General features: G+C 31.3%; 1 pseudogene; it reads right to left on the bottom strand.

Moving 5' to 3' along the window:
* Window positions 1-17,092, bottom strand: part of LOC131176803 (uncharacterized) — a 167,102-nt pseudogene that overhangs the window by 116,944 nt on the left and 33,066 nt on the right.

The raw sequence follows: 17,092 nt of genomic DNA, 5'->3' as shown, positions 1-17,092 counted from the left end.
ATTTAAAAACGAAGAAAATGTTAGTTGTGCACAAACCTTCAATGCTCTCCTCTATTGTTACCTACTTCTCCTTGTCCGTTCCAACTTCTTTTTCTACTGAAAATACACAAATAGAATACCTCAATACCAATCTCAATTGCTGCCAAGAACTCATTATATGCATGTCTAATGCATCCCAAGTTAGCTTTGAAAATTTTAGAATATTTTGGTTTTGGGACAGCTTGGTGCCCCAATCTTTGAACCCAATTTTTACCTAGTTTCGATCATAATTTAGTGAAATGTTCTTCATGAAAATTGTTCATTTAGGTCTTAACTTTATTTTCCTTTTTGAATCGCCTATTTCGGAGCTATATAGCTCAAGTTATGCCCAAAACACCATTACTGTTTACGTCACTGTTCATGCTACAGATTTTGTTCTGGCAGATTTATTGATCCAACTTCGTTCAGAAATTTGACAAAGTTAAGTCCATAAGTTGGTCTAATGTTCTTCATATGAAATGTTCTACTATGTCTTAGGTTTCCATCGGTTTAAGAATCGCTTAAATCGGAGTTTTCTAGAGAGAGTTATAGCCTTACAAAGTTTACTGTTCATTTGGTCAATTTTAGGTGCCCAGATTCTGGCAGATTCGGTGACCCGAATTTTTTTCGCAATTTGATTGAGTTAAGTTCATAATTTGGCCTAATATTCTTCATATGAAATATTCTACTGTGTCTTAGGTTTCCATCGGTTCAAGAATCGCCTAAATTGGAGTTTTCTAGAGAGAGTTATAGCCATTGAAACTTTACTGCTCATATGGCAATTCTGTAGTTTTGCAGATTCAGTAACTCCTTTGCTCAATAATTTGATTGGGTTAATGGAATAATTTGGGTTTGTGTTCCTCATAAAAGTTTTAGGTCTATATCTCATCTAACTACTGGTAAAATTTCAGATCATTTTGACCTGCCTAGCTTGAGTTATGACCCAAAAACAATTACTGTTCATGTGTACTGTTCATACTGCAGTTTTTCAAGTTTGGTCAGTTTGTTCACTAGGTTTTGGTCACTTTTTGGGCATACTTCCTGAATGAAAATGGTGTCATTTAGTGCCTATTTTCAGTCCCAATTGGTCCCATACCAATTGGACTTGTAAAATTTTATTTTTGGTCCCTCAAAGTTGACTTTTGGTCATGCTTCATACCCAATCCGAATTTAGTTTTGATTTAAACACTTCTAACACACTTAATTAGGTCACAAATAGCCATTTCTTTCCTTAAACTATGTCAAAGACATCATTTAGCACTTCTTCACATTTTTGGTCTCTAAACCTAATGTTCAAAACCCTAATTTTTCTCCCATTTGGCCAAAACCCTAGTTTAGGTTCCATATATGTTTTCTTTCATTTTCTTATGAAATTTCATCATAAATTAACTTCATTCCAAGCTTATACAACTAATCTAACTTGAAAAGAAAATTACCTCTTGTTGATTTCTTTCCAACTTCACTTTTCTTTCAATTCTTATTCTCCTTGCTTTTAATCTCTCAATCAAAGATCTCTTTGATGTTTTCTTTTAGTGGGCTATGGAATTTATGAAGGGAATTTAAGGGAATTAAAAGTTGGGAGGGGAAATCAATGAGGGGAAGAAGTGGAAGAAGAAGAAAAAAAGAGAGAGAGAGAGAAAGAGAGAGGAAGAGAGAGGAGAGGGTGGTGGCCTCTTATGAAAAAAAAAGAAATGAAGAAGACATTTGTCTTCTTATATATATATATATATATATATATATATATATATATATATATATATATATATATATATATATATATATTTATCCCCAAAATTAGCTTATTAAAATTATAAATTTTAATTATGTCATAAGGATAATTAAACTTAAATTTTTATTCCTTTTTTTTTTCATTTACACTTAATTTTTCCCTTTAATTAAATAATTAAATTTAACTATCAAAAGCCTATAAGTCTTTCATTTTAATTTTGTTATAATGGAAATGAAAGTTTAAGTTTTCATTTCTTAAATTTTCCCTTACATATTTTTACTTGAATTTTTCTTCAATTTTTACCCCATAATTCAATTCATTAATTTCATTTAATTTAATTGACATTTTGGTCAAAAGTCAACTCTTGAGGTGAATGGACCAAAATGCCCCTCATCGGGTAATAATCCTTCTTTTTATAATACCCGATGAGTCCTTAGCTTTTTTGTTCACTAGAATTTTTATTGTCTCTATCTCAATTAATTTTCTATTTATTTTTGGTTCTCAAGGTGTCTTCGAATAGTATTAGTCACGGACCAAAAATGATACTATTCATAACTTGGAGGTTCGGGGTGTTACAAGAGCTAATCAAAAGTGTGAAGTTTAAACTTTATAACTCTAAACCTTAAATTCATTAAGGATGTAAATTATTCAAGCTACTTGCGAGATGCCTCTAAATTATTCAAGCCCGAGCTCTTCAAAGCTCGACTCAGCATGGTTCGTTTACACCCCAAGCTGAGATACATAATCAATTTAGTCTTACGTAGTAATAATACACTAGAATATTTTTCTCTTCCTTTTTAATATTTCATGTCTTCTCAAGGAATCATTCATCAAATTTATTGTGCTTGTATTCCTCAACAAAATAAGAGTAGCTAAGCATAAGGATCAGCAACTTATGTAAACAACCCATACTTTACTCATACACCATCATGTTCTGCTTCATTTTTAGGGAGAGATTCTTACTTCTTGTTACTTAATTAATCATATGTCTTCTTCTGTTTTAAAGAATCAGAGTCCTCATTCTCATTTATTTCCATATTGAAAGCCATATCATCTTTCTCCCTGTGTGTTTTGTTGTAGTTGCTTTGTTCATAATCTTACTTCTAGAAAGACAAATTTCAACCAAAATCTATTAGCTGTACTATTCCAGGATATTCTTTCAGAAGCTTACAAATTTTTATGAGCCAACCACAAACAAATATTTCTTTTTAATAGATGTAACTTTCTTCAAAACATCTTTGAACTTCTCATTTAAGAAGCAAACAAAATTTCATCTTTGAAGCTCTCCCAGTTCCTTTTAGTCCTCCTCCAAATGCTATCCCACCTCCTCCTCGGGTCTATTAACAAATACCTCATCCAAATCCTCATACTAATAAGAATGATGTTTCCCTTTATGATACAAGTCCACAAAATGCTCTGGGTGACTCATCTCTTATACCAACATCATCACTTACACTGGTCAAGCCTCCAGCAGAAACAACTTCATAAAGGTACTCATACTTGTAATCTGCATCCCATTTATAATTTCTTTGGTTATCATCATCTGTCCTCACCCTATTATGCTTTTGTTCCAAATTTTTCTCTACCGAAGATCTAAAAACCATTAGTGAAGCATTATCCCATCCTAAGTGGTGCAAGGTAATGACTACAGAAATTACTACTCTTCATTCTAATAATACACATGATAACATTTAGTTCCCTTGCCTCATTGGAAGTCTACTATTGGTTGTTAGAATTATATGATAAGCTCCGTCCTAATAGAAAATTTGATCACCTGCAGGATCGATTTGTTACTAAAGGATACATTCAAAATTTTTTAACAAGATTATAGTGATAATTTTTCTCCAGTGGACAAGATTGCCATCATTCACCTCCTTATCTAAGTGGCCACTATTTATCATTGGCCACTTCATGAACTTGATGTAAAAAATGCTTTCTTAAATGGGGAATTGGTAGAAAAGGATTGTATAAAGTAACTACCAAGGTTTGTTGCTTAGGGACAGCCTAGCTTAGAATGTAGACTACATTGATCCTTTTATAGATTAAAAAATCCCCAAGGGCATGGTTTGGATGGTTCAATACTTTTATCCAACAATTTGAGATGACTCAAAGTAGAGCTGATCATTGAGCATTTATTGTCATATTAATCATGGTAAGAGTATCTATTTTGTGGTTTATGTCAATGATATTGTTATCGTAGGCAATGATCATGATGGAATTATTCAATTAATATAACATTATTCAATTACTTTTAGATCAAAGACTTGGGCAAATTGAAATACTTTCTAGAAGTTAAAGTTGCATAATCTAGAATTGGTATTTCAATTTCATAGCTAAAATACGCACTAGACATATTGAAAGAAACCAGCGTTTTAGATTACATACCTATAGATAGTCTTATGGATCCAAACGTAAAACTCATTATCGGACAGGAGGCCTTGATAGATTCTAGAAGATATTAGAGACTTGTTGGAAAACTTAATTACCTCCTAGATATTCTTTTAATTATTAGTGTGGTGGTTAATTTTTTCAAACTCCATGCAATAGCCATTAGGATGCAGTAATCTACATTCTCAAGTATGTCAAAAGGACATTGTTATCAAAGGCGAGCTTAAGGCCCAAGGCACAAGTGGTGGCGCTTGAAGAAGAAGAAGGCATAGGACATCACCCAGGTGTAACAAGGCAAACCGCATTTAAAAGAAAAATAAGGTTTCTTTGGCTTAAAACTTGCCGTTAACCACCAAAGAATGAGAAGAAGAAGAAGAAGAAGAAGAAGAAGAAGAAGAAGAAGAAGATAGGGCTTCTTTGGCTTAAAACCTGCCATTAGCCACCAAAGAAAAAGAAAAAGAAGAAGCTACTAACCTTGATCCCCAACAATCCAAATCCAGGCACGTATATATTTTTCTTCTTTTTTTCTTCTTCTTTTCTACTCATTTTCTACTCTCTCTCTCTCTCTCTCTCTCTCTCTCTCTGTTTCGTCCAGCAGCTGCTCTCCTTTTTTTTTTTGTTCTACCATGCTTGGTCCTCTCTCTCTCTCCCTCGCTCTATTTTGTCTAGCAGCTGCTCTCTCCCTTTTTTTTTTTTTTTTTTTTTCCATTCTACCATGCTCTTCCTTCAATTCGTATGCTATTTTCTTTTTTTGGTTTTCTTGTCTAAATTTCTAATTTTATTTATTCTTTATTGTGAAAGTATGTTAACATTGTATTACTCTAAATTTTTTATTAGCTTTATGGGTTAAATTTGTTATTAGTTTTTACGTTTATGATTGAATGAAATTAGGTTTATCTTCTTGGTAATTGCGATTAGATTTGCTATTAGTGGAACTTTTTATAAATTATTAGAATTTAGAAATATAATAATTGAGTTTATGCTGTTATAAATTATTAGTTTTTGTTATTATAATTGAGATTATGGTATCATAAATGGGCTTGTATGTTGCTGCTTGTTAATTACTATTAAGTAAATAGAGCTTATGTTATTATAAATTATTAATTTCCTTGTCTCCTTTTTTTTAATATTTAGCATTATGTTACTTAAAGTGTGATAGAATATTTCTAACTTTTTTAATTTTAATTATTCTTTTTATTTTCGTGCCTTGACTCGCTCGGGTGTGCGCCTGCACTTAACACCTAGGATCCAAGACATCTTAGCGACTTGGTGCGCCTTGAGCATTTGATAACCACGTAAATGTATAAAGATTGTTATATGAAGACAACGGTCACTCATAAGTTATGCCTATAAATGTGCCTTTGTACTATAAATGGGTAACATACCATTCTTGTCACACCCTACCCCTCCGTAAGGCATAACATGATCCCGTAGTATACCTAATGAATTAGTTGGTCTACTGATAACCCATTAAATACACTACAAGGGATTTTAAACCTTTTCTTATTTCTTTTTACAGTGGTGAGCAGTGTTGACAGGTGTTAAAATATTTTTAACTGAAGTGAAAACAATTAACAAATTTGAGTATCAACGATTTCTGTAAAAATTTTGGCAGAGTGCCATATGTATTTTTAATAAAGCAGTTCTTCAAAAATCTATAAAAAGCACTTCTAATAATTTGTTCAATCCCAACTCCAATAGTAGTTCTACACAATAAATTTCTCAACATTTATCAACTCAGTTCAACATCAATTTTCCAGTGTTTCCAAAAGCTGATATAAGATAAATATATCACAATATTTTTATAGGCCAAAGTAATTTACAATTTTAGTTTACAACTGCTCAAGACCAAGTACAATATATACATACAGAGCACATACATTACAATAAAAACTACAAAATATGGTATACTCAATATACCGGCGAAATCTCAAAATGTAGCACAAGCAGCCTACTTTGCTGCTCTGTCCGTCCATCTACGTGCGACAGTAATGAAAAAGCTATCGCTGAGTAAAATTTACTCAGTGGTGCACAATAACAATTTAAAATGCTGTATATAAAACTTTTATTGACAATTTACAATTCAAACAATTCACAATTTTTCAAAGCTCACATAACACAAATTTGATTAAATAATTGAATAACACAGTTTTGTCAATCAATAACACAACTTAGGTCATGACACAAAATATTACGAACATGCCATGTTGTACACCACGACAAGACATACTCACCCCACTAATCGAAAGCAGTGAGAGAGGTAGCTAGCTAGCTAATGAGTACTCATCCAAACTCACCTCAGACTTACAAGCCAGAGAGGGAGGAAAATAATCAAATATCAAACTCAACCCCACAAGTGGAGGAGGAATAGAGTAAGGGACTGCCATGCCAAGTGTGAATCAAAAACAATTTCAAATCATATTATTCAAATATTTCATGCAAACATAATCCATTTCCAAAGTCAATTTTCCATTCACAAAGTAGGCAACACAATAATTTCCAATAAAATTCCCAAAGCCAAAACAATAAAAAATTATTCAAAACTCATTTCTCCCAATAAAATTTCTAGTAAAAGCAATGAATATAAAAATATTATGCACAGACCTCGGATGAGTCACCTCTTGGCCTTAACTCAATGTTCCTTATGCTCTTCAATATTCTTTTCAACTGAAACACATAATTTAAAGTGTTTCAGTACTCAGTTAAATTGTTTCTAATTATAATGTTCCATAATTAAATTTTATTGATACTACTCCTTTCATTAGTCAACCTATAATGTTGACCTTTTTAGGTAATATGGATAAGTTGATTCTAGCATCAACATGTCACAATTTACAATTCAATATGCTGTCAATACAATGCAATTTATCCTTTTTACAAGTTGGCGTTCATTGCCAAATTACCTCAAGCATCATTGTATGTAAATGTCAAATTCTCAATTTTTGTGTGGTAGATTAGTCTAGCTTTATTTCTCTTGGTTTTTAACTTATGGTCAAAGAAGCAAAATTATAGCTCTATGTCTTATTGCACTCGGGGCAAAATTTTAGGTCATTCTGAGTTGCATAGACCAATATATGGTCAATTTACTAAAGCTGGACAGATTGCACTAAAATGGCAACTTTAGGTCATTTTTAGGTCATTTCTAGTTCTGGTAGTTTTTATACCCGAAATTGTGCAAGCTATTTGACTTGCTTATGGTCATTTCTGGGTTTTGGTGTCTTCATAAGAGTTGTAGCTCTAGGTCTAACCTATTCATGGTAAAAATTTCAGGTCATTTGGACCTGTTTTGAGTGAGTTATGGCTAAAAAACTAACTGCTGCCCAAATGGTCAATTTTCAGGCTTTCAAGTCACTAATCCGGATTTGGTCATTTTTCAAGTCACTTTCTGGACAGAATTTAGGTAGGCTTTCTTCATGAAAGTTGGCACATTTTGTGCCTAATTTCACCTCCAATTAGCCTCATACCAATTGGAGCCACACACTTAGGGTTATAGGTCCATTCGCACACTGCCCTCTACATGCTTTTCAAACACCAAACCAAACACATGTTTACTAATTACATCTTCACTTCTCCATACCATTCTGCATTTGGCACTAACCAAAACCATTCAATTCTTTACATTATAGGTCAACTTGGACAGAATATAACCACTTCAAAATGCATCAAATGCAATCACAATTCACAAAGTTCAAACCCAACAATATATATACATAATTACTTCTAATTATCACACATACCTCCATCATCAAATTACATACCTATCACTACTATTCCATACACATGTGCTGCCATTCTTGTACACTACTTCAACAATATTTCATGAACTTAAACATTACCCTTTTCCATTATGAGGCTGCCCAAAAATTACACATACACATCAACTTCCATTTTCACTTTTCAAGCTTACAAATCAAACTTTATACATGAAAACCAACTCCAATACATTTAAACACTTAATTTAACATCTCAAACAACCATTTACATGTAAAGACAAGCTGTACATGATGAAGTTCCATGGCTACCGAAATGCTCCATCACCAATAATTCATCAAACCTCAAACTTCTTCCATAATTCAACTACCCACAACCTTAGTTACACTTTTAATGAAACAAGAATTGAAAATAACCACTTACCTCTTTTGGACTTCTTAAAAATTCCACTAAAACTTATCTTTCTTGCTCCCTTATTGCTGCCCAAGGTGTGTAGGTAAGGTTTAGTGAAGGAACCTAGTGAAAAAAGTGACTTGATCAAGGTTGCATAGAGGTCCTTCCATGACCGGCAATGGTGATTTGGAATGGAGCTTGAATTCGGCCAAAGTGAATTTGTGAGGAAGAAGATGATGTTGAGCTATCCACTAAGGCATTATATATGGCCACTTAATACATAATTAGTGGAGCACTAAGTTAGCTTAATGATTAATTATTCCAAAGTTTCTAAATTCTCACATTTTACCTCATTTCTTTTACTATTTAATTTATGTACCACCATTTTAATTTTTATGATATTTTCAAATTTTAATATCATTTATTTTTAATGGACATTTAGGTCAAAAGACAACTCGGGGTGTTAAATAATCACAATGCCCCTATTCGAGTTGTATTCCTGATTTTTCGGTAACACCGATTTTTGTCGGTTTCTCGATTTCTCGTTTTTCTTTGTACTAATTAATTAATTTTTCTTTAATATTTCTAATGACATTTATACTTCAATAAGTCTTTAATTATGTCTCGAAACTAAATTCTGAGGGTTTCCTGCTGTCCTGGGGTCGGCTATTGCCTGTGCCATAACTTCTCCGTGCGGTCACCCATCGTTGCGGTGCTGGCTCGTTTAACTTAGTTTCATTTCATTGCTATTATTTTTCCTTTGTTTTTCTTGTATTTTCCTTTCTTGTATTTCATTATTTTATGTCTCCTCACTAATATTTAAATGTAGTTCTAGGCATCCTAGCTGTCCGGATGAACACTGGTCACTAGAACATTAGAACGCACTACCGAACATAGGGGTGTTACAATTCTTACTTTATGTGTAACATTATATATATATATATATATATATATATATATATATATATATATATATATATATATAACCAAAAGGCTTAAGGGAATAATCTACCATCTTCCCCACAATCTTTTTCTAGTTATTCTCCCTCTTCATTTTCTACAATTACCTTTAAAGACTTGAACAATGCACATTTGGTTTATTTGCATCCCGAGACTTGAATTATTAAGTTGCAAGGCTGGATTCAGTTTTGGATTCTAAGGATAGTCTCAACCAAAAATGCAGAAAAATTCATTTTATTAGAAATAGGAATATCATAAACTTTCTTTTCAACATATATGTATATGACATATCTATATGAATTTGTGTTTTGCATTTGTATTTGTAGTAACTCAATTAGGTCCATAGACATGACTACCAAGATTAGGATAATGCAAGCCACTAAATATGCTCCACATAAAAATGACATTCTTGATTCTAAAATTGAATAATGGTCATCCATAAGCGGTAAATTTCAGTGTTGTCTAATAGTGAATATGTAGCAAAAAGCAAAGAGGCAAGGAAAGAATGATGACATTGAGCTTATTCAAGGAAAAAAAATGAGAAGTATTTAGCCATAGAGTAGCCTAACATTTCAATTTAATTAAGGATGAATCTATCATCCAAAGGATCTAAGAGAAACATGCCTGGTCACATGTGAAACAGCGAAAACCATCCATGTAGTCAATGGCTATCCATATGACATCACAAGGAATGCCCTTCTTCGTGCACGTTCTGCCAACTTGTAAGTGCAAAAGGCTCAACAACAAGAAGAAAGGATATATGATGTCTAACTATCAAAGGCCTACAGTAAAAGCAATAGACAAAACTTTGCAAAAGGGAACTATTAAAACTTGACTTTCCATAGTTATAAATAAATAAAAAACAATCTAGCTTGAGATCCCATAGTGGCCAACATATTGACATAATGCATTAACACGGTACCTCACGAACCCTCTTACTAGAATTATAGCTCCAATGGCATTGTTGATAACCTAAAACTACACAAGTTGTCAAATGTAATTGTTTAAAGCTTTGAGTAAACTCACCATTCTTTTTTTTTTTTTTTTTCTAAAAATTGGATACAAATGCCATGACCTTTGTCTAACATGATGTTAGGATTTCAACCCATGGCTTCCCCCCTTCACCATTTCTACCAACTATTAGTCTATTAGTAGTCATGCTATGACAAAATTTGCAAATACAAGTCTTCTATTTAAGTTTAACCAAAAAAAGTTGAGGAAAATTACTTACCAAGAAAAATTTTGACCGAACTTATTTTGTCGCAAATGTTTACTAGTTTTAAAATTTAAAGGCAGATTAAATGAAAGCCCACAAAGCACTATGGTTCTTAGGCAATTAGAAATTAAGGCTATAAGAGGAATTATGGTGAGAGAGAGAGAGAGAGAGAGAGAGAGAGAAGCAACCTAAGTCCAACACTAGTGTAAACCAACCTCCCACCACCAAAAAAAAAAAAAAAAAAATCATCCCCTTCCATCAACAAGGCACCATACACACATATATATTGCCTTCCAACACACAACCAATTAATGTTTGAATATAAATTCTTTCTAAAATTCTTATATGGTATTGCCCTTCATACTATCAGTGTAAAGGTGGCAAATTATTCAGCCATTATAAAAGGGTACTAATGGGTAGAGTTGTGTATGGTTTTCAAGAGTCCCCAACCGAGAACCAATTATATATATATATATATATATATATATATATATATATATATATATATATATATATATATATATATATACAACCTTTTCATTTCCAATCATGAGGAGATTAGAGGCTCTAGACTCAGATCCCTCACCAATTTCTTCATCGAAAGATGCTGTTACTATCACTGATCATGATCCTACTCTAGATCTTCCCATTGCTCTCTACAAAGATAAATCTACATTTACTTATCCTATTTCCTCTTTTGTGTCTTATGATCATTTGTCCTCTCCTCGATGTTTTATTGCTTCTTTGGATTCTATCCATATCCCTAAAACTGTTATTGAGACATTATCTCATCCTGGTTGGTGTGCTGCTATGAAAGAAGAAATAGAGGCTTTAGATACAAATGGTACATGAAAACTAGTGCCTTTGGCTATTGTTAAGAAAATTATTAGTTGCAAATGGGTATTTAAAGTGAAAATGAATCCTGATGGTTCTATAGCCAGATTAAAAGCACATCTTATAGCCAAAAGACATTCAATTGTTTATCTCTCTATAAGCTACATATGATTGGCCTTTGCATCAGTTAGATATCAAGAATGCATTTTTTCTCGCTGATCTTTAGGAGGAAGTGTATAAGGAGCAACCATTAAGATTTATTGCTCTGGGAAAGTTGGGTAAAGTTTGCTTTATGGCTTGAAACAAAGTTCTCGAGCTTGGTTTGAAAGATAAATGAAGAAGTAAAAGAGATTGGTATGTAGAAAAGTACATGCAATCATTCAATATTCTATAGATAATCTGAAGCTACCCTAGTCTTATTGGTAGTGTAAGTGGATGATATTGTTATCACTAGAAGTGATTCTGCAGGCATTTCATCCATTAAAGTATTTTTTGGATATTGACGTTATGAGAAGTAAGAAAGGTATTTTCTTGTCTCAACGAAAGTATGTTCTTGATCTATTGATAGAAATAAAAAAATTAGGTGTTAAGCCTTATAGTGCACCAATGATCCCAAATTTGCAACTTGTAACACAGAATGGTAAGTTGTTTGAAAATCCAAAAAAGTATAAGAGGCTAGTGGGTAAATTGAACTACCTTACAGTAACTCGTTTTGATATTACATATTCAATCAATTTGGTGAGTCAGTTTGTCTTCCCCAACTGATGCTTATTAGGAAGCTTTAGGACAAATCTTGTGTTATTTTAAGGGAGCACAAGGGAGAGGATTGTTATTTAGTAATCATGGGCATTTAAATATTGAGTGTTTTTAAGATGCAAACTAGGAAAGATCTAAGGCTGATAGAAGATCGATTATTGTGTATTATGTCTTTATTGGAGGTAATTTGGTGTCTTAGAGGAGTAAAAAGCAGAGTGTAGTCTCTTGATCTAACGCTGAATCAGAATACAGAGGTATAGTATAATAAGTGTATAAGATAATGTGGATACTTCAATTATTAGATGAGGTTGGCCTTAAGACATCTTTGCCTGCACAATTGTGGTGTGATAATCAAGCTACCCTTCATATTACTTCTAATTCTCTATTTCATGAAGGGACTAAGCATATTGAGATTGATTGCCATTTTGTCCGTAAAAACCTTCAACAAGAGATCATCTCAACACGGCACATTAAAATAGGAAAGCAATAAGGAGATATATTTACAAAAGCTCTGAGTGGAGCTTGGGTTGACTACTTATGTAACAAGTTTGGAATGATAAATATCTATGCTCCAACTTGAGGGGGAGTGTTATAGAAGTCGATCTGTATAGGATATCCTAATTAAAGAAGGATTCCTACCTGCTGTAGAATTCCTAGATAGTATAAGAGATATATATACATATGTGTGTGTGTGTGTGTGTGTGAGTGTGGGCGTCGGGGTGTAAACCTCTTATGTAATCAATGAAAACACCATTCCTCACAATTATAAATACATTAAATCACCTTATAATTTTTAATTTTACATGTATCTTATATATAAAAATTACATAATTAAAAAGCAGTTAAAAGGTGTACTCTATGATATAAATGTACAACTACATTATATATAGCAACTAGGCTTTAATCCCAAATATTATATAATATACTTAATTCTAAAATATATACGAACCTTATAGATTAGGGTTATATAATTTAAAAATAGCTAAAAGTTATGTTATATGATACATTGTATATTGATAACCAAATCAATTTTAGAGCTTAAATATTAATTTAAGAATGACTTGTATCGGGAAAACTACATAAAATTGTTTTAAGAACCAGAAATGTACATAACTGAACTGAAACTGAAGAACCGAAAACTGAACTAAATCAGAACCAAAACATCGATGAATCGAATTGAAATTTCAGTTCGATTCCAGTTCCAAGATAGACCTCGAACTACGACTGGAACATACTAATGGGTATTAAATGAATAAAAAAACAATCAATATGTGCTGCTACCACCACTACTAATCTATCACCAATTGCATAAATGGGTAGATTAGAGTTTGTTTGGGTGACATTGATATAGGCATTCACACAATTTTAAATGGAAAATGAATTGTTAGACTGGTCATTTACACCCTAGCCCATAACTACCTAAGCCACTTATATGCCACGTCTATGGTACGCCACCTAACACCCCACCCTCCCCCTCTTCTTTTCTCCCCCTTCTCTTCTCGACTTCATGCACTACCCAACTAATTCTCATCCCTTTTGTCATCGTGAGTAGCAACTATTATGGCTATTACAACAAATAAAGAGCCATTTCATTGTGATTATAAATACCCAATTCCAAAACAAGAAATGTCATGTCAAAAGGCTAAATTCTTGTATACATTGGCCAATAGATTATGTATTGGCCATAGTTTAGAAGCCTGCCTATAACTAGGGGTGAGCATTCGATTAACCAAACTAAATTTTCAACTAATTGAATTGTTAACCGACTCTAAAATTATTAACCTAATCAAACCAAATCGTAATTAAGAGAAAAACCAAAATTAACTGAAACTGAAAATATTTAATTGATTATTGGTTATAAAACTGAATTAATAAGAAAATAAAATATAAATTTTATATTATCAATTAATCAATTAAATATTAATAAAAATATATTTACAATCCTTTTTTATTTAAAAAAAAAGACAATAAATATGATTTAATATATAAGAAAATATTGTAAGTTAAATATTATTATAAAATAATAAAAATAATAATTATAAATTATATTATTAATAAAATTTTAATTAATATATTAATGAATATAAATTGGGTTATTCCGATTAGTTTAGTTATCAAATCAAAGATAACCGGATTGATGACTTAAAATCCAAAGTTTTTATTGTTATTAATCAAAATTTAAACCGAACTGAACTTATTCTCACCAAAATAATCGAATTTTATCGGTACAGTTCAGTTATTTAGTTATAACCAAATAATGCACATCCCTACCTACAACATTGATGAATGCTACTATGCCCATAGAACCCCATTCAACCATACTTTCAAGGTTTTGCACACAAACTCCCTTTTTTTAGACAGAACTCTGAGAAATAGCAAAGGAAAGCAAATGTTCTCCACAAACAACATTTTATGCGCTTGAAGGTTGTGCATATAGCTTTACAAGCTACTGAACTCACTGTAGGCCTTCAATTAACTATCCCTTGAAGTTTTATGAACTTCTCCAGCACAACACACACAAAAAAAAAATATATTTAATAAAACTACTAAAAAGGATAGCCTTTCCACAATTCTCATTGCCAATTAGAGAGGGAAGGGCAGAACATTAAGCACAGAAGTCTTATTGTAACACATAAAATTTTATCAAACAAAGATAGTTGAAAACCAAGGGAGTGGTGATGCCATACACAATAAGGTGGTAGATACCTGTAGTTATCTTCCTTTCATTCCTTCTTTTGTCCTCTAATTTCCCATTTCCTTATTGCAAACTCTATAACCCATCTTGTCGACAAAGGACTTTCTAGTACAGTGATGACTGCAAACTGATATAAATGCATGAAGCAAACATATATATATATATATATATATATATATATATATATATATATATATATATATATATATATATATATATATATATATATGTATATAAATATATATATATTTTTACACACACATACCGACATATATTTTCACACTTAACATTCATTCATTAACAGCAAAATAAGACATCCAAATATTCATCAGTCAATTTTCAAAGGTTAAAATTCATTCCATAAGCTATATATTGTATGTCTGATGAAGTATGAATGTAAATCTAACAGCAAACCCAACACAACATGCGCACAAAAAAAGTCATTGCAAGAGGAAATAATTAGATTCAAAGAGAAAAGGCTAAAAGCGTCAAGTAAATTACCAAATGCATGAGATAAAGATTTCAGGACAGCAATGGGTGAAGCAAATGGACCAAATGTAATGACAGGATATGAGGCTGAAGGAATGAATTGAATAATTGATTCCTTTCTCAAATCAATCTGCTGGTTATAGATCGTTGACAGTAAATTAGATATAAGAGTGAGCTTAAAGATTTTTAAATATTTTGCTGTAATTCTCATTACCTCATTGTGTGGTGTCAGCAAGAACATCTAGTGCCTCTCCATTTGGAAGAATAGCTAGCACCCAAGGATGTGATTGATACAAGGATATAGTTTCAGGACCATAATCAAATGAATATGTGTTCCACGTGAAACCTACATTTTTAAGATGAAACTACTTATATTTAGATGTTGTGGATCATGCCATAGACTTCCTAATTAGGTTTGGATTTGGAAGACTTTTTTAAATGAATGTAGAAAGGGAGTTTTGGGCATATGGTGCTGGGAATCTCTAAATACTAGAGTTCATTTGAGAACTCTATAAGAGTGTGATGTAAATTCAGAGTGGAAATGGTAAACAAATTAAAATGACTTGCTTACTTCCCTATCCACTTAAGTGGTCCACCAACTTCCCCAGTTCCATAGGAGGAGGTACCATTAGGAGGCTGAACCAGGGGGAAAAAACATCATTAGCATTAAAGATGCTATAAGCATATAAATACAATTAGAGACAACAAAAAGGAATGAAATTTTAAATTTAACAACTAAAGGGTAGAAATATGGGAAAGGCCAACCTCAAGTTTGACAATCTGCTTTCCTAAAACACATTCAAAAGTAGGAATACATGAAGGAATAGGATGACCGATGATCTATGACCAATAAATGGCTAAACTTATTCAAAATTAATGGTGAAATTTTATTTTAAATTAAAATTATTCAATGATTGAATTAATTTTATTTTAAATTTTTTTCTCATTTTACTTGTATATAATAAACATTTTGTGTTATTTGAAAACTATCAAGCTTTCTTCAGCTTTCAAATTGTTATTTGATTTACTCTATTTTTAATTATTTCTTTTAAATTTTATAAGTCTTAACTCTCAAATTTTGTTTACATTTCTATCGATTTTTTATTTTTGATTTCTTATAATATTACAAAGAGACTTTTGAGTCTAAAATCTTAAAAAATTAAATAGCATCGACTATAAAAAAATTAATAAAAAAAAAGTAATAATAGTAAGGAAATGAAATTATTTATGGATGCAGATCAAAATAAGCTTTTAATGTTGATTTTACATGTATTTTTTTATTTTTATTTTTTATTTGTTGTTATTATTCATTTACTAGTCATCATGATAACACTTTTATATATACATACATTCTTATGTGTGTGTGTGTCAACTTATTTATTTCTTGTGCTATGTTCACATTATAAAAATTTGTAATTTAATTTTTTTATATGATTTTTTGTTATTTTTTATATATGTTGTAATATTTTTATAATATTATATTTAATTATTTAAATTAAAATATTAATTTTAATAATAGTTTAATTGATTATATAAATAAAATATTTATTAATTTAAGAAAATTTTAGTTGGATAATATTTTTATGAAAGCTATGTGTTATTTTATTAACATATAATATTAACTTAATTATAAACTTAAATGTAATCTAATAAAAAAATATAATAATAAGTTGTAAAAATATAAATAGGCAAAGATTTTAAAAATTAAAATAAAGTAATAATAGATGTAAGTTCTCACATACATTATGTAAAAATATAACTAGATTTTCTTATAGTCTTATACTCAAAATCAACAACCTAGCTAAGACTTACTAATAAATTAAAAAATAAAAAATATATTCATGCATATAAGGATATTAATCAATGATAATTAATCTAAATTTAAACTACGTAGATCCAAACA

The sequence above is a fragment of the Hevea brasiliensis genome, unplaced genomic scaffold (genome assembly GCF_030052815.1).
Source record: "Hevea brasiliensis isolate MT/VB/25A 57/8 unplaced genomic scaffold, ASM3005281v1 Scaf25, whole genome shotgun sequence".
Lineage (NCBI taxonomy): Eukaryota > Viridiplantae > Streptophyta > Magnoliopsida > Malpighiales > Euphorbiaceae > Hevea > Hevea brasiliensis.
The sequence above is the reverse complement of the archived record's forward strand: the minus strand, read 5'-3'. Positions and strand labels throughout refer to the sequence as shown.